Genomic DNA, 18,402 nt, shown 5'->3' with positions numbered 1-18,402 from the left:
GAGCAGGGAAGATAGATAGCTGGCCAGGGAAGATGGATAGTTGACTAGGGAGACATGCAGAAATAGGTCTTAGCTTCGCACGATGGATAGAAACAGACTGAGATTCTTGTTAATTGTTTTCTTCAGTCATGAATGTCAATTCTTAAAAGCATACTGTAAAGTACATTTTATTGCCTCATCCTTTAAACCTCTTCTATTTCCCCTTCTTCACTCCTCATAAATGCATTGGCTTGTGAGCTTGATGGTACCTAATTTATACATTTTTGGTTAATTTGATGAACTGTAAGTGCTCTTTTAGCCTACTGTGTGCATTCAATATTCCAAAGTGGCTGTGAAGTATATAAGCCCTGTTGCTGCTTTATAGTGTCTGATTAAAACAGAAATAATGTATTATAAAATCCCACTCAAACATCTTTATCCATCATAGCTCAGGGGTAAAAAACTGCCTTGGTTTGCTGATCTATTTTTTCCCCCTCATCAGTCTGCATTAGTAATTGCAATTAAGTTAAAGGAAATAGCCTCCTCATGGGTCTCTGGGTGTCTGCTATTAACAGGCATTTTTACATTTCATTTTATTGGTAATGTCCCCACCCCTTCACCTGTACCTGGCCAGTCCAGAATTGTCTCACATTACCTTTTGGGAAAGGTTGCTCAGTTTCCCCATGTAGAGAAATGGGAATAAAAGCCTTTTCTCAGCACATCAACACCGGTTTGAAAGCATAATTTATTGTGTTTGCAAAGAATCTGGAACCTTCAGACACTGCTTTTTTTTTTTTTTTTTAAGAATACAGCACAGATTATTTTCTTGATTTGTCTGTATGAACTGTGACAATATTTTTTCTACCTTCTCCTCTTTAGTCTTTCCCCCACCAAGCCCAGATGCAGAAGTAAGCATCGTTAGACTTTTGACAGCTCAGACCTGACTCTGGCAAAAAAAAAAAATGTCACACTTGCAAACTCTTGAGCCAAGCATAATAATCACATCCTTTATACTATATATAAATCAGGAAAGAATTGTATGTGCATTACCTGCAAGGACATTTTTCCTATACAAAAACTCCCTTCTCCTCCTCCTTCCCCTCTCTACACTTTATTTTTTTTTCATTTTCCCCTTTCACATGGTCCTTAATATCAGGATGCTCTAACCTACTTTTATTGAGAGGTTAAATGGAGCCAGAAAGGTCCAGAAAAATGTTCTGTCTCATCGACCTCCCCTCCGGGCTGCGTTCTGTAATTTCTCCCGCTGTGCTGAATTGCTGCTCCTCTCTGGCTGTGGAATAAGAAGCCGCTTCCTGAGAAGGAGACACGCTGCCTTCTCAAGTGCCCATTCAGCACGGCAGAGGACAAACTGTCTGGCAACAGGGGTGTGATTCAAGGGCTGCAACACACAGAAAAGAACAAAAGGAAGGCAGTGCTGAAAAAGAGGACGAGGAGGTAAAAAGAAGAAAGGTGGGAGAGACCTAGGTTAAGGAACAAAGGCTAGAGAGCCATGAATATTAAAATTGTTGCTATAATGATGAAACACCAAAAAAAAAGGCAGGTTTTTCAGACAGACAGAACATGCTGGCGTGGGCTCACTCATGCCAAATAACACTGCTGTGAAAATAGGTCCCCTGAAAACAGTAATACATCGCACTGGCACATATATTTTAAGTGAAGATTGAGTCTATTGCTTGATAGAATACCTGAAATAAAAAGCTAGAAAACCAAGAAGTTTGCCTTCCCTCCTCCCTGCCCCCACCAATGTATTGCAAATCTGAAGCATTTCCCAAACAATTTATTTTGATTTATTTTCATTTTATATTATATTATAACATATTAACATTAAGACTCACTGCTATTTTAAAATATAAATTTTAAGTTTTCCTGGCCATTGAGATTAATGTTTAATTCCCCTTTGCAAACTCATCTTTCTGACTCCACCAAGTCCCATCAGGAGAATAATTTTGAGGGTCAAACTGTATCGTGTACAAAGGGACTGAGGTTAGGCAGGCCATGGGTGTGCTGCATAGAACATGGGACAGAAAGTCTGGAGAGACTGAAGGGAAAGCTTGATGCATTTACAAGTCATCTTTTTCACATCAGAGTGACACAGAGCATATGTCTGAGTGCAAGGGCTGGCACAGGCAGCCCGTGTCACCGCGATGGGCGTGCGCATGTCCCGTCAGCTGCTGCAGCTGGGAGCAGTGCCCTGAGTGACCACGGCTGGACACAGGTGCTCCTCTTCCCCATCATCACTTCAGAAGCCTTGGCCTTCTGCAGCATAAATAGCTTTGTCTTCTCACCAAGGTTAGTGAGCTTGGGCCAGGTTTTGTCCTTGCTGCTTCTACATTAATCTAAGGCTCCTCTGTCTCAAACCACTGATCTCTGATCCCAGGGTAGACGCTTTGCTGAGATAATCAGTTGTCTGAAGTAGGAAACTGCTTTAAAAACAGAGATTTTATGATGCTATTTGGGATTTTTTTTTAATTTAATGGTGAAAAAAACTCCAAGGCCCTGTCTGTTCTGTATCTTTTGAAACTGTCATTTCCAATAACCTAAGTAAAGGAAAGATCTATGGTTAGGTAACAAGGTGTCTCTGAAAAAAAGCAACCTAAAAATGATGAAAAAATGTCCAGTGAAATACCAGAAGCTTTGGGATTTACTACTAAAACCAACACCTGAATGCCCTGCTATCTAGGCTATGCTGTGGGCAGGGAGGTGAGAAAGGGCACACACTTCCACCTTTCAGGGCCATGCAGAAAGGAGCAGCCATGCCATGCTGTCCCTTCTGGTGACCTCTCACTGGAAGCAGAAAATAGAGCTAGACTGAGTTTCACTTGGGTTTTGGGGATTAGTGCCTAAGCCAGGAAAATTGAGTCAATCATAGCTGCATCCACTTTTTCCAAGGAATCATAGAATCATTGAGAAGACCTGTAAGGTTGACCCCAACCATTAATGCGGAACTGCCAAGTCTGCTACAGACTGTGTCCTTAAGTGCCACATCTACAAGTCTTTTAAATGCCTCCATGGATGGTGACTCAGCTACTTCCTTTAGCAGCCCATTTCAATGCCAGACAAGTCTTTCAATAAATAATTTTTTCCTTAATATCTGACCTAAAACTCTCCAGATGTAACTTGAGGCCATTTCCTCATCCTATCAGCTGTTACTTGGGAGAAGGAACAGCCCCACACCTGGCTACAACCCCCTTTTGCATATTTCCCTAATTGGCTCTTTCAGAGAGCTAAATAGAAGTGCTTTCAGCTGATGAGGAAAGCAACCAGGCATACGAAATCATATGTGATTCCCTTTACTTAGCCCTTGACGCTGACCCAGCAGAGGCTGACTGCATGGTGCTCCATACCACGATTGTTGTTTGAGTCCAAGGAGTGCAGCAGGGCAGCTGAGAAAGGAAACTGTGAGTAATAATTAAGTTGCTTTGAGGACTAATGTGTGATCCAACTCTCTTGGCAAGGTGGAATAAGGTTCTGATTTTTCCAAGGTAGTTCATTATCATAGTCAGCAGTTTCTTCAGTTTTCTTGACATGTGGTCTCATTTTGCTGTTGCTGCAATTTTACTGGTGATTTTAGGCTCTGCATGTGCCCTTTACTTAGTTATGAAATTCTTACTTTTAGCTCCTTTAATATAAACTTTGTTAGCACAGGGCTCTTGGGTTGCAGTGTGCAATAGTGCTCTGACTGCAGCCCATAGACATCTGCAGCTGATTGTGTGTGACATTTTCCCTTTATCTCCCAAAAGCTGTGGAGTAGTTTTGCTGTTCATCTTGCCCTTTCTCATTGCTGCTGAGCTCTGGAGTGTCTCTGTAAGGAGCGCATTTACTGGCGATTTGTATGGATTTCAGTGCAAACTGAAAATCAAGGGGAAAATGATCAAGAGACATCTGGGAAATCATTGTCCATCATCTTTGCATGCTAGGCTGCTTTATGAGTGCTAATACCTGTAAGCAAGCCAGCCCAATGGCTAGGTAATTTCTGTTAATCTCCATTAAAATTCAGGATTCTTCTGTGCAAGGGTTAGCTCAGGAAGAACATGTTCTGTCTTTGTTGTTAACTCTTTGAGGGTCTTCTTTTTATGTTTTGGTGCATTTATGTGGCTTAGATCCCCCTTTTCTAAACTGCCTTGCACCTGTTGGTCTCCCCAAAATGTATGGATGGCACTGGCTGAATTCAGCAAAAAAAGGCCTTATCTTTGTATGTGAATTAAGAGGTTCTTCATCAGACCTGCAAGCCACACAATCTATGCAATTTGCACTGTATATTTCTTTGATGTGACTGTAGTCCTGGCTTTTCGTGTGCCGCTTACTCATGTGGTGTAAGTACTCACCAGCCACGAGACTCTCAGAGCCTCTCACTCAGCCCCTTTGAAACTGCAGCCCACTGTGTTTGCCTTGAGTACTTCAAGACTCTTTGGGTGTTATTTCCTAAATGATTTGATGCTGCTTGTCCATTTGAAGTGAAAAGTGCTTTCAAGCACAAAAGATTTTATGTTGATTTTTCTTTTGTTTTAACTAAATTCTTTGAGAGGAACAGGAAGGAGGCAACTTTGTGAGGTGAGTAAATATAGCTAGCCCAGTTGTGGGTATGAGAAACAAGGCTGTGTGCACAAACACATGCAGGGTAATAGTCTACTTCAACAGTAGGTTCCCTTGCTAATTTGGAAAGCTGTTCCAGCTCTGGCTTGATTCCATTTCAAACTCAAGCTGTGAATAAGGAGGGCTTTTAAGCCGTCATTTTGTTAAAGATGGCTTTAAAACACAAGAGGAAGAGACATCAATTACCAAAGCAAACAAACCTATGGAAATAAAACTCTTTTCCCTGACATGTAATTCAATACCAACAGCAAATGTTACAAGATTCTGCCTTTTAGGCTTTTTTGGTTGGTTGTTTCTTGTTTGTTTTCTTGGAGTCTTTTTAAATATTCATAGGTTGTTTTAGTTTTTATTTTGAGGGGAGGACTTAATGACCAGACAGCTTGTTCTGGCAGGTGAACATGTAAACACATGCAGCACAGGATTTAATTTAAGGTAAAGCCAAAATGAAGGTAGTGGGTTAACTAACCATAAAATCTATTATTACTGGATTTGTATTTACATTTTCCAGTACCTGAGAGAAGCATTTCTAGAGGTAAAATAAGGTGTGATTTAGTCCTTTTCTTTCATGGTGTTTTTTCCAATCACCGAATGAAATCATATTAAAGCAGTGTATTCCAACTCTATGTATGACTCCCTGATGCATTTATTTATTTTTTTTTACAGATTCTAAAAAAATTTCTTTTGGTAGCTAGAAGTTACCATCTGAGATTAACTTCCTCAGAAATAACTAATTTATAAATTAATGACAAATTAATAATAAATAGACTATGTATTTAATTACAGAGTCACAGAACAGTAAGGTTGGAAGGGACCACCAGTGTGTCTTCCGGTCTAATCTCCCCTACTCAAGCAGGGTTGTCCTAGAGCACATGGTACAGGATTGTGTCCAGATAAGTCTTGAATACCTCCAGTGGGGTAGACTCCACACCCTCTCTGGCCAACCAGTTCCAGTGCATGGAACTGCACAGAGAGAAAAGATCTGCCTCCTATGCAGGTGGAACTTCCTGTGCAAACAAGTTTCTGCTTGTTTCTTGTTGGGGACACCACTAGTGACAGGTTCCAGCTAAACCCTGTTCCACCGACTGTGACCCTCTGGGATTTGTCTCTCTGCCAGTTCTCAGTCCACCCTTTGCTCTTCCTGAGTTTGTCTATGAGGATATTGTGGGAGGCATAGCCTAAAGCCTTGCTGAAGTCCAGGTAGACCAGATGCAAGCTCTCCCCTTGTTCATCCAGGTAGTTTTGTCACTGTAGAAGGCAACCAGGTTGGCAAGCAGGACTTCCCCTCATTGAATCCATGCTCACTTCTCCTGACCACATTCTTGTCTGCCAGCTCTCTCAACACTCTGGACGCATCCTTTTAGGCTCCATGGAGCTGCAGATGCTGAGTTTGATGAGGTGATCTCCAACCCTATCCTCCTCGACCATGGGAAAGTTTTCCTTCCACCTCTGGTTTTCCCTGGACCTAGGCCAGAGATTCCTGAGGGTGGTCCTATCAGTGAAGCCTAATGCAAAGAAGGCATTTGGTATCTCTGCCATCTTATTCCATATTCCTTATTCTTCCTTAAGTGTACAGGAACAAGGCCAGTTATTTCTCCAGGATAACAAAAACCACGTGTTCAGCTGGTACGAACTACTATTGCTTCATTAACAATAGCAGAAGTATGCCAGATCATCCACAGAGATTCTTGGCCTATAATTAACTAAACTAGTGGTTGCATGGCTGTATTTTAGTATCTCTTAATGAATGAACTGAAAGCTAATCACATACAATGAAATCATAGCCTATCTTTTTATTTCAGGCAGAGCAGCATTATTTCCTCTCTGCTTTACTGCTTGTAGACTTTTAATGTTTCATTTGAATTTACACTGAAAACAGAGGTCTAGGCCTGCCTTGTGTAGTCCCTGAAGTGAGTGGAAGCTGTGCACCCATGACAGAGGACAAATAATTCCCTGTGCTTACTTAATATGTGTGTATTGCATTGTGGTGTTATTTCTAGGATGTTTGTTTCCTAGAAACAAAACACATGATAAAACACAGTCAGTATGCTTTCTAAGATGAAATTATGATATATGACTGCCTTTGAATCCTGAGGGTGCTGCAACATTTTTATAGGGCTGTAACTTTAACATAAAATAAATTTTATACAAAATTGATACAACACAATTGCCTGCCTACTTTAGAGCTATTAAGGAAGATTAACATTTTAAGAAATATACCCTCTTAACTAAAATATACTCTCTTAACTAAAATCTAGTGTTTCTCCCCCTAAGATTAATTTTCAGCCATCTTTTATTTTTCTTATGAGTGCAACTATACCAGAGTGTTGCATCAGAATTTGAAAGTCTATACGCAGACATAGCACTTCCACAGACCAGTGTGAAGTAATACATTTCAGCTCTCTGCTCAGCCCTTCTTCAGTTGTGCATTTCTGAGGGTGTGGGAGAAGGTGGAACAAGGATGTTGGGTTTGTGTGAGCACAATTGTGAAAAGTTTAATTTGTTGCTGCTGTACTTACTTTTATTGGAGTCTTTCCTGTAGAAATAACGAGCAAAGCAGGAAGAGTAAATGAAGCTGTCTTTTGTAATTCCAAACAGGAATACTGAGAAAAAGAAATTGGTTGCAGTTGAGCTAAAGAATACAGAAAAGCTACAAATTTAGATATTGCAATCTCTTTACTTCCCTACCTCCCCGTGAGTTTCCTGTTGCATATCTTCTTGTTTTTCCCATTGTGCTCTTATTCTCTCATTGTAAAACCTCTAATCTATCCCCTGTCAAGCTTTCCAGATCTGGAAGTCCATCATACCATAACTGGGTCACAGCTAAATGTGGCCTGACTGGCTGCCTGGCTGATGGGTGCCAAAAGGCAAGCCTGTCTAGGCTAACTAGCCTTTCAGGGCTTCATCGCTTTCCTGTTTGAGCTTCCCTTCTGTCCCTTTCATGGAAAAAGCATGTATTGAAAAAATACACTGTTGCTTTGAGATCTGTCTCACTCTCAGTTTTGGTAAAGTTAACCAATAGGCTCAGAAATTATGAGCTGTGGTCAATGAAACAACAGGAATACCTTGTTCCCCTAAAAAAAAAAAAATCCAAACTGACAGAAAACAATCGGAAAATATAAAAATCTCCATAGCTAAAACCAACAACCTGCCCCCAAAAAAATCCCCACACCAAACCACACAGATTACTTATATTCACTCACCTTTGAGGCATGGGGCAGTGGATTAGTTTTTGTTTGGTTTTTGTTTTCTTTAGTGTTTTTGTGTTTGTTGTTTTTTTTGCTTTGAAAGGATTAGTTGGCATTGTTGTTAGGTTTGGTTTGGTTTTGATTTTCTTTTTTTTATTTTTACAAACTGAAAACTGTTTAGTTACAGCAGATTGTAAGGAGGCAGCTCATGTGAGTGCACAGTGTATTCCTAGTGTCTTAATAAAAAAGTGAGACCTTTTCAACAGGGTGATATAAGAAAGCTGCTGAGGGCAGAGGACAAGGGATAACTCTGAGGCAAAGGAGCTCATATTGTGCTCACTGATATTGATCCTGCAGCAGGACTGTAGGAAGGTGGGGCACCAGGGAGCCAGCTGTGGAACTGTCAGTTGTGGCTCTGGTTAAGGGAGGATGCAGGATTCTGCATCTTTGAAATTTTAACTTAAAGCTACTGCCTCTGTTTCAGCAACACAACTATGCCAGAGAAGGAATACCTGCCATGAATCTGGCACATCTTTTTAATTTTAGGTAATAGAGATTCTGTTTGTTGTGCAAGACAGAGAAGCGTGTCCTGGCCATTTTTGAGTGCACATATTGATGCTTTTTTGCTCCCTCAAAGGATTCCTGTTGAGCAGGACTATTGAGCACCCACAATATGCCTTGGCTGCCACTTAGGCATGACCTGTTTGTACTTGAACTTTGGGTGTTGGGTGTCTGCTTGGGGAGGAAGGAGACAAGGAGGGAACTAATGCGATTTGAAGTAACCTTGAAGTGTTTCAGAGGTCATGAGAGCAAATCTTGAGAGATGCTTCAGTGCTGTTCAAGAGTATCAAGTGTGAACACTGACACAAGCTGAAAAGCATCAGCATCAGTCAGACTGAAGTGTGAGAAATGAGTGATACTCATTTAAAAAGTCATGTTACAGTGTTGATAACAACACCCCACTAACTCTGTGAGGCTTATGATTAAAAAAAATTAAAAATTCACAAACAAACAAGAAGGCCTTCCATCAGATCAGTGTCTATTATGACTCTAAGCCATGCTTAGGAGCAGTCTGTAGATGAGAGCTAGTCATGTACTGTGCACTTCATAGCTACAGGCTTCTCTTTCTTTCATCTGTCAGTCTGTCTCCTGAGATTTATCTAGAAATTACAACTGGCATTGTGCTAGACAGGAATTGAAGGATAAATAGTTCCTACAGGTAAAAAATTGTTCAAACTACCTCAGTTGTGGCAAAAAAATGTGGTGTGGTGGAGGTCATCCATCTGGACTGCATTAAGACACTTAAAATGTGTCTCATTTAAAGTCATATGTATAGTTAGGCAATCTGAAATGGGTTTATAAGGCCGTATCCAAATGAAAATATGGCTTAGTTTGATTACACCCAAACTGAAACTTAGAGGCCTCACCCCTATGTCCCAGTCTAAATCAGAATCTCCTGGAGATTCAGAGAGCTGAAATAAAGACTATGGGATTTAAAAACAGGTTTGTATAAACAATATATTTTTTATCTTAAGTTCCTACTTTTACAAACTCTTCCTTATTTGCAGAGGCTGTGCTTTGAAATCTATGTTTCATCTGCTGGATTTCCTTCTACTAAGTGGAGGAGTATAAGCTTAATGTGGTATTGTATTTAATTGTGTGCTCAAGCAGAGAGTTGAAGTAAAACATTGTGCAACGAAATTACACTGCACTAGAAATACAAGGTGTGTGGTGATGAGGAATCAGCCTCTGAAAGTCTCAATCACTGCAATGTGAAATTGCTTCCTCAGAATGAAATAGCTTAGGACAGAGTGGTCAGGAGCAGAGCCAGTGAGAATCAGACTTTGTGCTGGTGAGCATTTTCTCCCCTTTCTTCTCCCCCACCAGCCAGATAATTCACTAATTGTAGCCAGGGTTTTTTTTACTTATTTCTCATCTCTGCTTGTATTTTTACCTGCAGTTACCTTTTAAAGAGATGCCACCGACAGCTTCATTATTTCAGTCCCCTGAGAGCTGTAGAAAAACACAGGAAAAAAGCCTTATGGTACATACTGACTATTAATGACCTTTGCCAGGCCTGAAGACCAAGCAGTGCAAATAGCTGTCATTTATACCACCAACATATTGTCTTTCCTAGTGGAAATGTGGTATACTGATGCATGATTGCCTTTGACTGCTGGTTGCAGCATATAACTTGTGTATCTAAGCAATATGAAGCAATCCTTGCAGAAAAGCAAAAGGAAAAGAAATGCCTTTTCCCCCTTAATTAACTCAGAGAATATTAATAACATCTTCAAAAAATCAAGGCAAAATCCTCTCAGGCTTGCAACTGTAGCAATCATTTTTACTGGGCCAGTTGTACTGCCCTTCCATCTCACTTTTAGGATAGCAGTAAAGGTTGCTTGCCTGGTGAACCAATATCATCTAAAAATAGCCTGTGTCTGAATGGGAAATGCAAACAGCTTTGTTCTTGCAGTCTGTCTGTGGGAATTCTGTCAACCTGTATCAGATTCCAAATATTGGGGTAATTTCTTTGCTGAAAATGTGAATGTCCTTGCTTATATTTGGGGTGTCTTTTTCTGGGTGCAGAAGTAGTTAAACATTTAACAAGGTAGTTTTCGTTCAAAGCACAAGTTTTCTGAGTGATCAGTCAAAGAATCCATTTTGTGCTCAGATAATGCCATTAAAACAATTCACAAAGCTCACAGGGCACAGGTATTTCTAGACTGTGTTTGAAATGCAATTGCAAATTCTTCCTGAAAGGCTATGAATTTCTTGAAAGAGTCATCCCATTCTCTCAGTACTATTGATCTGTGTCTCTATCCCTTTGGTCAGATAGAGGGAACTTAAATTGGAGACTGCTAGTAAGGGATTTAACAAAGGAGCTGCTTCAAGATTTCCGCCATGGGTCTTCATAGAATAGAAAAGGAGATTTAGCAATGTCAGCTATTATACTTCATTGGGCTGCTGTTATCCTTCACTGAAAAGGGAAATGCTGAGATAGGCTCTGGAGAGAAAAGCAGTGTGACTAGCAATTTTATCATTAGCATGTTACAGTAATCTTGGCACACTGTAGAAAAATACCGTCAGTAATGCAGTGCTGAAGTAATAACATAACCTGTTTTGGCTGAAGAGGGTTCTGACCCTCTACTGGTTTGTGAAGACATGCAGAATATGCTGTTCGCCCTTCAATCTGACACAGAAAAATACTAAAATAAATTTAAAAGATGGTGAATCATGCAGTGGTTATCTCTAAGTAATAAGATTGTTCAGAGATGGAGAGTGAAAGATGTAGAAGTCATGGGCTTTTTTCAACCTATCAGAGGTAGGTTGAAGAAGTTGTTTTCAAAGATGTTATTTCTGAGAGCAAAAATCATATTACTAATGTGTACTACAATATCATACACTACTATAGTGATGTACATTATGAGCTACCATTACTAATTAGAAAAAGAGGAAAGTCTATTAATTTAAAGTTAGATGCTAAGCTGCTGGGTGTTGGTTTTTCTTAAGTTGCTTTAAACTTGCAATGTTTCATAGCCATGCAAGTATCTGTTCAATACTTTCCACTGCTTGAAGAGAAGAGTGAAAGTAGGTCAATAATATTTCTTCTTAAAATATATTGTTCAGGATGTGCCTTCCTCTGAGAAACCTGGTATTGTAACTCTGAAAGGACATTTAGGGTATTAAATAACTATTTCAGAATAATCTTAGATAATGTAAATGATAATCTTTTCCTAAGTATGGTATAGTCCAGCTTTTCATGCCGATGACCCATTGATGAAGATAGTGATATATAAATTGAATATTCTTTGTGAACTGTTACAACAATCCCCAAACAAATACAAATATCCTTTTCCCCATCACATCCTATAGCATTAGAAATCATAGAAATAAGGCTTTTTTTTCCCCATGTATGGGAGGTTCTTTTTGGGGTTTTTGTAGGTTTAGGGATTTTATCGCGCATTGTCTTTCATAATTTTCCTGTGATGTTTAAAATCCTGAAATCAAAATAGTTCTCTTAGGTCCTGTTTATGACTGTCCTTGGTGCAAGAAGATCTGCAAAAACACATATACACAGGTTTAAATCAGTGTCTAACCAGGAAAGCTCTTAACCATATGCTTAAATGAAAGGGCAAACAAAAATATAATTTAACTCAAACCAGCCCTGTGTGCTCTCCACAACTGAAGCCAAGGGTTTAGTAATTATTTTACAAAGTTCATTCTGCTTGGAGAATTTGCTCTGGCTCTCTTCTTTGTAGACAGAAGCACACTGAATTCCTTAGGTTTTTAGAACATGTGCAAACATATACTTTTGGGTGGGCCTGGTTGAATTGCACACAAAGAATGAAGGCAGGTTTTTTTTGTTGTTTCTCATTACCAGAAAGAGGAGTGAGATGTTTTTTTCTGAACCATGCCTCTTATAACACAGTGGGCAAGGGGCTTGTCATCTCCAAAATCTGTGGATGTCAGTAAGCAGTGGTGGCTGCTGGGCCAGATTTTTTGTGCAATACCTGAGAAATCACTGAACTGGGCCTTGAGAATGAGGTAAAACTTCCTCAGCTTTTCCTCCATTTCTCGCTTCTTAATTTTGTGAAACTTAGAGCCGGTTGGCTTACATGGTTAGCTGATTGGGGAGGTAAAAATGAGCAGAAAACTTTCTTCTGTCTACATCCTATTTTGAAATAGCAAAAAATATACTGACAGGACTCTTGATCTTGAAAACAAAGTGCTCACTGGGAGCCTTAATCACTCAGAGAGGCCAGTGCCTCTTCAGATTGAAAAGTAAAGCATGTAACATTTAAAAAATTCCCATCCTTGACAACCCTCCACTCTACTTTAGCACCTCATATTAGAAATGGCTTGATTCTGAGCTAGTTTTCCCAGGTCTCCTTAAAAGAGATGAACATTGCAGGAGCCAGTGCAGCCCCTGCTGAGCCAAGCTCTGAGAAAGGCCAGAAGATTTACCCTTGGGAGACACCTGCTCATCTCCCTTGATTGTGAAGAAAGCCCTGGGAAACTACACTGCATATAGAATTCCAGCTTCATGTAGCCAGGCTTGGGTGAGATCTTACTTCAAAGTAATCAGAGATAAGAAACTGTTTTCCTCTCTTTTTGGGCTGCTCTATTTATGGCAGTCAGGAAAGCTTGCCCACAGTGAGCTTGGAAGCACGAATGTAAGAAAAATAGTTCCTTTGCACTTCTTCCTGTCATGTTGCTCATCATCTGGACAGCTCTCAGTGTCACAATAGTGGTCTTCTCTGTTTGCACTATGCCTCTTTCATGAAAAAACCAGGAGATTCAAACCTCCAGGGATCTTATTCTAACAGCTTCCATTGAGGGCAAAATCCATGTACTTTGATTTGCCTGAGAAGGCAAAAATGCTTTTATTGAGGATGAGGGAAAAGGAAAAATTTGTCATTTTTTTCAGTAAAATTAAGCCAATAGATATTAGTGAATCAGAGGGATTTATCTTTTATCCTTTGTGTTGTTATCTTATTTTTTTATTTTGTCTTTTTTTCCTAGGGTGCTAGTATTGTACAGGATATTAGCTTTGTATTTTAGCCACTAGGTGGAGAAAGCAAGCCTTCTGTAATTTAATAGCATTGGTATTATGCTAGTCTGACCTAAATTCCATAGATATTTTGAAGCAGAAAGGTCCCTTCTTTCCTGCAGTACTTCAGAAGGTAGAATAGCAATGAAGAGTGGAGAATGGCTAGCTGAAACCTTGCTGGAATAGATTTTAAGAAAATATGGTGGAAAATTAGTCTTAAATGTAAAAGCAAGTATATCACAGGCAGCCTTGTTATAGCCTTCTGAGCTGGAATTTTGATCATCATTCCTTCTGATACTTGTGCTACTGGGAGCAAGGGGTTGTGCTGCAAGTGCAAAAAGATTGTACAAGAGAGGGTGGGCATCTTCTCTTAGAGCTGAATCGCCTGTCACACCTTCATTAGGATAGAAAGAAAATCAGTGGTTATGTACAGCCAGCTTGTGATGGCACCTTCCCATTTTAGAGGGAGATGAGAGCCACTCTTTCAACACATCTGAAGACAAAGGTGAAGTTCAAGTTATTAGCTGGGAATATCGAAAAACATCCATTTTGCAAGATTGAAAGATGTTCATTTTGGCACAGTTCAGCCATAAGAGGCCTCTCAGCAAGGCCCTGCCCCAAGCTGGTGTGCGTGGAAGTTAAACCCCATTCTCTTATCTTTTAAAACAACGTCTTAACATGAATGCATGCATTGGAAGGGAGGTAGTAGCACTACATCCTTTTGCAAATGATGTCTGAAGAAATAATAATGGTTTTGGTTTGGATTTGTCAGAATGGATCACTGCATCAGTCTTTCCTTTAAGAATGTGCTGAATTTTATCTAAATATGTTAATAATTGCCCTAACCTGCCCTGTTGTCCTGATCCTATTAAAATTATTTTTTCTGTACTAATGAGACCTTCCTTGGTCTAATTATGAAGGAATTTCAAATGTCTGTGGGGCAGTCTGTGTCCCTTTTTAGGCAGCATATATTCCCACTAAAGACAGTTTCTAACACTAAACTTCCTGGAAAACAACACCGGACAGCAGTTTCTGTCTTGAGGATTGACAGAATTCTTCTTCATTCAGAGACAATTTAAAAACCTGCTAAATCTGTTCCTTCTCTGTCCATCCTAATCCTATCCTAGCCATGCTGCCCAATTTGAGGAATGAGTTTCTTGCCAGCACCTTCTGCTTCAGAGGAAGGAGTGGTTTAGATGTTTTATATGCTTGTAACCCATCTTTTTCATGCCTGTTTAGTTATAGCAACCTAATACTGCAGTTTGTGTTGACTTCTGCAGAAAACAACTTTGGCCAGTTGTCCTCTTAAACTGTATTCAGGACTGCAGCACCTTCCACCATGAATCATGGAGATACATTTAATTTTCATCCTGGACTACACTCAGTATTGGCTAGAATCAGTTCCTAACGAATTATCCTGTCCCATGTAGCAAAAGGCTGCATAGAAGTGGCTCAAAAGAGAATGCATAGATGATGGATCTTGACCAGTGAACTCATAACTGTTTTCCCAAGTAATTTAAAGACTCTTCACCCACTTTGATTTGTCACTCCAGCTGAAATGAGAGAATTTTCCTGTCTAAGGTGTAATATGGGTAACTCATTTTGCAGCATGCAGTGTGTGATGAAATCTGCAGGTGAAAGACAACATTAAGGTCTAAAAATACATAGAAAAAGTACATAATAAATGAACAGGCAATGTGTTTATAAGCACCTTTCAAGCTAAGAAAAGGGCCTCTTTAGACACTGTTGGCTTCATTGATTATTGAAGTTATTTGCTGGTTTCTATTTCCATTAAATTCTTCCACTACAGATTTGGATAAAACCATATAAAGCCATGAGTATATTATTCTAAGATTGTTCATTCATGTAGCTCATCAAATGGAAATTGTTTAACTTCAGTGTTCATTCATGGTCACTACCAAAATTTTTTTTTCATTCAGTTTGGTAGTTTAGGATTTCACGCTACTGTTTTTTTAATATTTTTTTTAATTACCCTTTGTACATGTAAAGGGATGAATTCAATTTTTATGTGTATTATCAAAGTAAAAGCTTATAGCCCTCTTCCACATTTTTTTTTTCCTCTGCTATTCTGCCCATATCTGATCCTTGGTTTTCTTTCTGGCTTTCACATATTTTTTTATGAAAAAAGGAGGAAGAAAACACTGATATTTTGATTAGTTCAAAGTCTTTAAAGTGGGTTGACTTAGATTTATCATAAATTATTTTTCATTTTTAACCCGAAATATAGTGTAGTGATAGATGTTAAGCTTTATCAGTAAGCTACAATTATAATAAGTAATTTTTATTTTTTTTTTCTTCGTGGATTGTGTAAACTAGGTTTTTTGTCAACTAAAGAACTCTTATATATACTGCTGGACTAACTGAAAATCAGGCCTCCAAGCAGGTTTGATTTGTGAGTTGATGACTTGTGTGAGCCTCACTTGACAGAGAGGCAGCAGCACTGGTGAAGCACTGCTCAGAAAGAAAAGGAACACTGAAGTGTAACACAAAGAGCAAAGCCAGGATGTGTCTGAGCCAAGATTACTGCTTTGTTCCCATGGGTTATCTCAGCTCCAAAGGGAATTACAGAATGTGTGTGATCCTTTTTTAGAAAGGAACCTTGGCTTTCTCCTGTCTTTCAGAGCACCTGTAGTAATCAAGCTGAATGCATGAGCTGCTGTGAATGGGGTCTGACATTGCCCCCATTGAAGGCAATGTGAGGAGTCCCAAAAACTTCAAAACAAGACAAATAGGGATCTAAATGCCTGTCACACTTTGGTGAATGCATGTCAAGTTCCCCACAGCAGCTACTATGTTACAGAGGCAAACAGATGCTGCAAAAGGATGTGGAGAAGTCATCAGTAGTGAGAAAGAGATTGGACACCTGGGAAATATGATCTAGGAAGATTTTTCCATCAGAAGAGTGGGAGGACACAATGTAGCAGCCTTCAAAAATATAAAACGGTGCTGTGTGAAGGAAGGAAGGAACCTTCTTTGCTTTCCTTGTCAGTGATAGATGAGACAAGAAGAAGTGGGCTTAGATTTCTGTGAGATTTCTTTTCCAGCTGAGGAGAATGCTGACTTTGACAGCTGGTGAGTACCCAGTCAGACTAAGGAAAGTATGTTTCCAAGTACAGGTTAAAGAAGTATTTTGTGAGAATGATTTAGACTACATATTAATTTTCTGTTGACTTAGTAGTCTGTCATCTCTGCAACTGCAGAATTTTTGAATAAATATCTAAGGAAGAATCTTCAGATCTATAAAGTCTAATTTGGTTGATAACAGCATGCTAAATCTTGTAGCTTTCAGAAAACTTCTGCAAAACAACAACTCAGACCCATTCCACTCACAACAGTCCAGATCCAGATTCTGAAATCAATTGTATATATAGAGAGAGAGAGATAGAAATGTTTATAAACATACATAGGGACGGAAGGGAGAGGGAGACATTCAAAGGGTACTCCTTCCAAAAAAAAAAAACAAACCCAAAACAAAGAACAATTTAAGTTCACTTTTCTACCATCACTCCTCTCAGTGACAAAGTAAGAATCTTAACTAAAAGGTCTCCCCCTTCAAAAGTTTAAATAGTTAGAGAATATGATGGCAATCCTTTAAGTTGAAGATGAAAATTTGCCTGAAATATAATTAAGAACAGATGTGTATAGTTTTTGGGCATGTGTTTTTTGACCAAAACTTTGATAAAATGGCAAACTCTCTCTTCCAGAGAAATGTTGCTGCCAGGCTTGTGGGCTTCACTGATAATAACTATCAACAACCAACCAACCAACACTGAAGTTATCTGAGAGGAACTGGAGTGGTTGAAACTTATTAATATTAAGTATATTTTGAGGTTAGTAAGCTCAGTCCTATATATTTGGTAATTAAAAGATTAAGCCCAGTGGTCAGTAGAAGACTATTGGAGATTTCTAGAGTGGCAGACTAGTACTCTTTCCTATAATTTACATCTCTGTAGTATTTGAGAATTTTTATCATGGAATAAAACTTCATATTTACAGATGCTAAAAGCTGGCTTCTGTACCAATTTATTTAGTGTAACACCTTAGATACCAGTTGCAAATGCAAATTAAGGCAAGGATGGTAGGTATGGATGGTGAAAGTAAGAGTCAGCTCTTCCACTTTGAATAACAGGTGCATTGAAATCAGGCTGTGGTCTGTGTAAAAAGTGAAGAGAAGCAGCTTGGATTAGATTGAGAAGGGTAGGAAAATCAGGGAGAGAATTAAAAAAGATATGGACCATGAGATGAACAGGAAGGTGAGATAAGAAAATGATCTTTGAATGGCTAAGTATAGGGCAGGGTTGTACTTCTCTAGGTTGAAGTAAGGCCTGGTGCAGAGTGTGGTGTAGAGAAGCTTGGCTAGCGTTTTAAGTAAGTGACCAAAACAAGGACTACCACATCCTAGGTTCTGCAGAGAGAAGACTTATTTATTGCTCACCCTTTTAAAATGAGGCTCAAACAGATGTACTTTGAATACCAATAGGGGTGTGTCCAATCTTAAATACCTACATTTTCAGTTTAGTCTTTTGGTACTTGTCCATTTAAAGAAGAAAGGATAAAATCCAGGCTGTTGGTTAGTCCTGTTAAGGGATTCTACCTCGGTTGTGTTTGCAGTGGAGAGCATTCCAGTTAAATCTGTATCATTGTGCAGGAAACAGCAGCCAATTTCCTTGTCTAGATTACAAGTGTAGCTTTGTATTCTCACATGATTGCAGGCTAGCCTGGACAATTGGGCAGTGTTTCAGACTGGCTGGCAGTAGGCAGTCAGAATTCAGATTTTGAAGCCTGCTTGCATTCTTTATCCAGACCAGCTACTTTTTCAAGCCCTTTTGGGGGTTCTTTCCCAACAGGGCAATGCTAGGCAAGATTGCAGAGAAATAAACTTCAATACTGGTAATACTGTCATCACCTGGATTCAGCAGAATCTCAGGGGAATGGTGTGGTAATGGAAATCTGTGCATTCAAACCAGTTTCAATTAAAGAAAAAAAAGAGAGAGGCATACTTCTCGTTTGTTCAAAGACATGGCACAGCATCCAGGATTGTCAGGAGAG

The 18,402-nt window shown here is 39.4% G+C and overlaps 1 long non-coding RNA gene across 1 annotated transcript; it reads left to right on the top strand.

The window, feature by feature from the left end:
* Window positions 1–3,251: 3,251 nt before the first annotated feature.
* On the top strand, window positions 3,252–17,903 carry LOC147655829 (uncharacterized). The gene is made up of 3 exons (XR_015276460.1): window positions 3,252–3,398; window positions 15,670–16,425; window positions 17,058–17,903. It is a non-coding gene; the product is annotated as an uncharacterized LOC147655829 (long non-coding RNA).
* Window positions 17,904–18,402: the final 499 nt, after the last annotated feature.

The sequence above is a fragment of the Cyanistes caeruleus genome, chromosome 1 (assembly GCF_971803275.1).
Source record: "Cyanistes caeruleus chromosome 1, bCyaCae1.hap1.1, whole genome shotgun sequence".
In the NCBI taxonomy this organism is placed as follows: Eukaryota; Metazoa; Chordata; class Aves; order Passeriformes; family Paridae; genus Cyanistes; species Cyanistes caeruleus.
Note: the sequence above shows the minus strand (reverse complement) of the source record. Positions and strands in the feature narration are given on the sequence as shown.